This window comes from Halyomorpha halys, unplaced genomic scaffold (assembly GCF_000696795.3).
Source record: "Halyomorpha halys isolate HHAL.00 unplaced genomic scaffold, Hhal_1.1 Scaffold959.1, whole genome shotgun sequence".
NCBI classification, from domain to species: domain Eukaryota; kingdom Metazoa; phylum Arthropoda; class Insecta; order Hemiptera; family Pentatomidae; genus Halyomorpha; species Halyomorpha halys.
This window is the reverse complement of record NW_027116524.1, coordinates 58413-64094: the sequence shown is the minus strand read 5'-3', so window position 1 is coordinate 64094 and position 5682 is coordinate 58413. Positions and strand designations below refer to the sequence as shown.

The 5682-nt window shown below is 33.3% G+C and overlaps 1 long non-coding RNA gene across 1 annotated transcript in view; it reads left to right on the top strand.

Moving 5' to 3' along the window:
- LOC106687401 (uncharacterized) overlaps positions 1-5682 on the top strand; it is a 74699-nt gene that overhangs the window by 30485 nt on the left and 38532 nt on the right. The window contains exon 2 of the long non-coding RNA XR_001344164.2: positions 4418-4473. This is a non-coding gene — a long non-coding RNA (uncharacterized lncRNA). The remainder of the gene's footprint in view (positions 1-4417; positions 4474-5682) is intronic.

Below are 5682 nucleotides of genomic sequence, written 5' to 3'. Positions count from 1 at the left end.
GGCCGTAGGACGCGGGATCGTTGGAACAGACCTTATGTTTCTGAAATAGTTGTTCAAAAACATCGATGTATTTAGAGTAATGTATTGTAACCAACGATATTTTAAAACATCGATGTTTTTTTAGACGGTGTCACAATCTTTGAAAAAACTCTTCTTACAGGCCGTAGAATGCGGGATCGTTGGAACAGACCTTATGTTTCTGAAATAGTTGTTCAAAAACATCGATGTTTTCTGGGTAATGTATTGTAAGCAACATTATTTTGATATTGAACACTGATATTTCAAAACATCGATGTTTTTTTTATCAATGTTGCATTCTTATTTGCAAAAATCACTTCCGACTGGCCGGACTATAGGTCGTCGTTGGAACAGACCTTGAGTTACTGAAATGGTTGTTCAAAAACATCGATGATTAGAAAACATCGATATCGATGTCGCATTCCTAGTTCATAGGCGTTCTCTAAGTATTTGTTACTACTAACACCCATGTAATTGACGGACAAACGAAAATACGTATTTCAGACCGTTTACTATTAATAAAATAAATTTTATCCAATTTAAGTCTCAGAACAATCTATATTTCTTTCCATAGTATTTATAGTTCCATAAGTCCAACGTTTCGGCCTATTCGGCCATCCTCAAGTTCTATCTATGACATATCAGCTTTTATTATTCATATGATTTTTAACAATTTTAAACAAAACAATATTATTAATAAATTATAATAATAAATCTTTATGTGTGAATACATAAATAGCGAAGACTAATCGAACCTTAAGACCGGAGTTACTAGCATTTAGTTTTCCACAATTAGCTATCTAGAGCGTGCCTCATGCATAATGAACCGCCACACTGTTATTTCGTCCCCTTCGTCTCTCCCTGTCCAGGGGATCCACTCTGCAGCTCGCCTCACCCAGCTGTCTTCGAATTTCCTCATGAGATGGCCTGGCCAGGTCCACTTCAGTTTTCTACCGTAGCTTATGGCATCGGTAACCATGGTTTCTTTTCTGAACCGAACCGAGCTAACTTTATCCTATAGAGATAAAGCAATGCTCCAAGCACTGCACTATACGTTCCATTCTTCGTTGACAGATATTAATCTTCCTCTCTATATTCTTAGTCAGAGACCATCTTTGGTATCCATAAGTAAGTACTGCGATAATACAGCTATTGAATACAATTGCTTTGTACCTTATGTCTTGACGGATTTTAGAAATATATCCGAGACTCCTAAATTTCTTCCATACTTTACATTTTCTGGATTCAATTTCCTTGGCATCCCTTTTCACAAATGAAATTATTTGCCCAAGATAAATTACTTCATCGGAAATCTACCTATAATTTTTTTTTTTCCACCAACCGGCCCGGTCAACTAATATTCTACAAATAAACAGAAAATTGGTATATCCGAACATCAATCCTTCTTTTGTCATGATACAAAATTGTTCTTCGACTTAAGAAAGAATTACAGTTGAGTTTTCTATTTCAATGTAGGGCTATCGGCTGACCACTAATCAGATGAGTGCCTTCGAGTTTTAAGGTATCTTTTTACAGTAACTTGAGTGTCTTCTTTACAGAGTCTAAGGTGCATCTTAGCTCATGTACAAGTATATAAATGTAAATACATACGTTTGTACATAAAAAAATTTCGTATGTATATGTTATATTTATTACGAACAGATTAAGTTTATTTATGATGATTTACATACTTCAAATGATATATTGGATACATATTATATCTTGTATTGGTTAAAAACATTTTTTTTTTTTAATTTATTTATTGATATTTACAACTGTACATAAATACATTAAGTAAATTTGAGGAAATCATAATGGTATGGTACACATGTAGAGAAACTACCCAATGGTAGCATCTTCTTTTCAGACGCCTCGGAGGATTGTCCGGAATAAAAGAGGAAGCATGATTAGAAACTAATGGGTTTGAGGTGTTAGGGAGTTTGTAATGGAAGGATTGATATCTGGCTTGGGCTAGATCGGTCTTTGTGAATGATTTTATTTGTGACAATGTAGGGAGCATTTAGGATTTTGGATTGTAAGGATTGGATACGAGAGGAATTCGAAGGCTTAGTGGAGCCCCAGAGCTCAACGCCGTATGTCCAGATAGGCCTTATAATTGTAATGTAAATCAGTCTTTTGTAATGTATTGGAAGTTTGGACCGTTTGTCTAGTAAGTGCTGTAATAGTCGAAATCGACGTGTAGTTTCCTGTCTTTTCAGTCTTGTGTGAGGATTCCAGGATAGTCGTTTGTCCAGATATACTCCAAAATAGCGGATCTGTTCAACAGGGGTTAAAAACATGACTGAAATAAAATTTTTTGGACGCTCTAGAACAGGGGTGGCCAACTTTTCTGTATATATATGATCTCCTTTTTATCTTATAGTGTCGCGATCGACTAGTTGTCATAGAAGTAGTCTAAGGGAGAAGATGGGGTGTTAAATACCTACTATGTTCCATGTGTGTGGATCAGGTGTATGCACATGTATATCAGGTGCATTCCAGCGAGGTATAGGTGGATAAGTAATATATTTGTTCAAAACTACTTTTTATTTTTTTTAAATCACTTATTAAGTTTTCGAGATATATACTCACGAAGAAAATAAATTTCTAGACCCAACTTTTGATGCATGTGTTACCTAGAAAATATTCCGACATTTTTTCAAGATAGATTTTTACTAACAATCAGCGATCAACACAAATTGGCCTCGCGATTAACTTGTTGGCTCCCCTGTTCTAGAACATTTTTACTTCCATTTGCGAATATATGAAAAATATAGTTTAAAAAAAAAAAAAAAAAAAAAAAAAGCTTTACCGTCTTGCAAACTTAAGAATTTCAGTTATCGACGGCAATATACGTTTTGAGGCTCCCTGAATACAAGAGACGAAGTCCTACAAAATAGTGTGTGGGTTCAACTTAAGTGAATAATGAAAAGTTGCACAAAATTGGAATTGCTACCAATATATATTACTATGGTTATATGCATGGGATGAGACAGCAAATTTTTTGAATGATTGATTGACTGATCTAAAGTTGCATTTTATAGAAGAATCGATTTTCCGATTCTTTTCCTCGAAAAAATGGTTGTTCCGATTTTGATTAAACTCAGTTCATCTATCTACAGTTAAGTACTCCTTAATAACAGATAGGCCTTATCTTTATTAAAGTATACTAACAGGGCTTAAATACCGAAGTTAAAAAAAAAAATCTTTCTGTAAAGTATCTTTAATTTTGTTTATTTGGGAAAAAAATAATAGATTTTATTGTTAGCAATGATATTTAATTTATAAATACAAAATGCAAATTAATTTTTTGAGTGATGAAAAATAAATCGGATTTAAATGAGAATGAGGTGTAGATAGTTGACCTTAGATTAATAAATGGAGATGGTCGGGGGGTGCAATCAGCAAAAAGAACATAAATAAAGAAAAAATATTTATTCATGCTGACGTTTCGACCCGAGTTTCAGGTGTTCGTCAGGGAACTGAAGCAAAGGTTTATGCTATGAGTCACAGGCAGAAATTCGAAACTAGTTTAGCTAAACTGATGTAGCCAGACTTTCTGCCTATAACTACCTGATATGTAGATCAGAAAATCAGGGCAAAACGTTGTTAAACATAAATAATCTTTTGTTTATTTTGTGTTGTTTTTTTTCAGCTGACCGCATCCTTCGAGCATCTTCTCCTCTTATTAACAATAATCATGTTGTTGTCAGTTTAATAATAAATTAATAAATAAAAATTCCATATATAATTATAAATAAGCAGGTCTAAAAATGTTGTAAGATTTAAAAAAAAAATCGGTTGGGCAGCATAACTTTTTTTAAGTTGTTCTCTTCTAGCCCATTTGTCCACTGGAAGCAACTTACACCTGTTTTTTTTCGTAAGTTTTTCTCTCTCTTCGTCCTCACCATACCAATGCAAGAATATTGTACTACCTGAAGTTCGAAACGAAACTGCATTTTTAGTTAGGACCCCTTTGCTACAAGCTCCCTGATGAAGACCTGAAATTCAGGCCGAAACGTCGGCATGAAAAAATAATTTTTTATTTATTTAAGTTCTTTTTACTGACCGCACCCCCTGAACATCTCCAATTAAATGAGAAATAACCTCACGACCTTTCCCGTTTGTATGACAGCTTCATTATTTTATCTCTAGAAACCCTAAAATACTATCTTTTATGGCAACAGAAAAGTAAAAAATTTTTGTTCATAATTGTTCGTCTTCTCTGTACTTTTTAAATATTTTTTTGCGAAAATCACAAAAATAGCATAAGTAGATTTTTTTGATGCGCGAACCACACTAGATTTATTTTTCAATTTTTGCAATAATAATTAGGTTTAGTTTATTAAATTACTTAAGTATAACTTTATAAGAGTTCTAACATAAGGTTATGTTTCAGGACTCGGGCGCTGGTGGATCTCTTGACGAAGAAGAAACAACGAGAAATGGAAGAAGGTAAGAACATTAATAGCTTTGAAAATAATATATTGTAATATATATATTTTTTTATTATTATTATTTTTTTTCGGCCAGCAAGGACTATGTGAATATCATTTTCGATTCATCCTCACACCTTCCTCCTTCTTTCTACTCCAATACCCTTTCATCCTCAGTCCATTTTCTCCCTTCTCTCCTTTCCCACTAGAACCCTAGATTTATCTCATTAGATTTGGGTTGCGTTCTCAAATCGTATTTTAATTTAATATGTGAAATTTTAATGTTTTATCAACGTTAATATGATTTTTGATAAATCTGATGTTACTAGATCTTAGATTCTGTTTTTATGTTTGTTATGGTATGTATTACTTATATATGGAATACATAGTAAGTGAAAGTATTGGGATCGTGAAAATATTTTCGAATTCGTGTTTTCGACGAAAATACATATTTTGATGTCCCTGCGTAAAAAAAAAAACCTTGAGCTTTGTCTGTTAATATAATCTTTATCCTGTCCTGAATGTAAGCAAAGTTAATAAAAAAGCAAACCGTAAGAGGCATGATGGTGACAACATTGGATTTCTATCATAAGAGTAGTCCTAACAAATCATTCCACCTTTAAACCTCGTTAGATGTGCCTCTGATTTTGCAGCAGACTGAATTAAAATTCTAAAAATTTTAAACAATCTACAATTTAAAAAAAAACAAATAAATAGGTAAAAATTAGTATACACTACGATAATCAGACCAATTTGGACTTATGGAATTGAGCTCTGGGGCTCTACCAAGCCATCAAATTCCTCCCGCACTCAATCGTTACAATCCAAAATCCTACGTAAAATCCTTGATGCTCCTTATTACGTTACAAATAAACTCATCCACAAAGACCTTAATATCCCATTCGTTGGAGATTTGGCACAAAACAGATATGCTTCTTTTCATTCCAAACTCCTTAACCATCCTAACCCATTAGTTCTTAATCTCTCATCCTTAACAATCCCTGATAACTCTCTGGGCCGTCTGAAAAGGAAGATGCCACGGGACCTTCTAATTTAAATTAATGCTTGAAGTACCACCAATGGGTGGTTCCTTCCAAAGATTTTCAAGTGTATATGAAACATACAACATATTTACTTATTGTATTGATTACTGGTACAGTTGTAAATCTCATTAAATAAAATAAAATAAAAAATAAATAGGTCAGCATAGCTTCCTCTCTATTTTCAT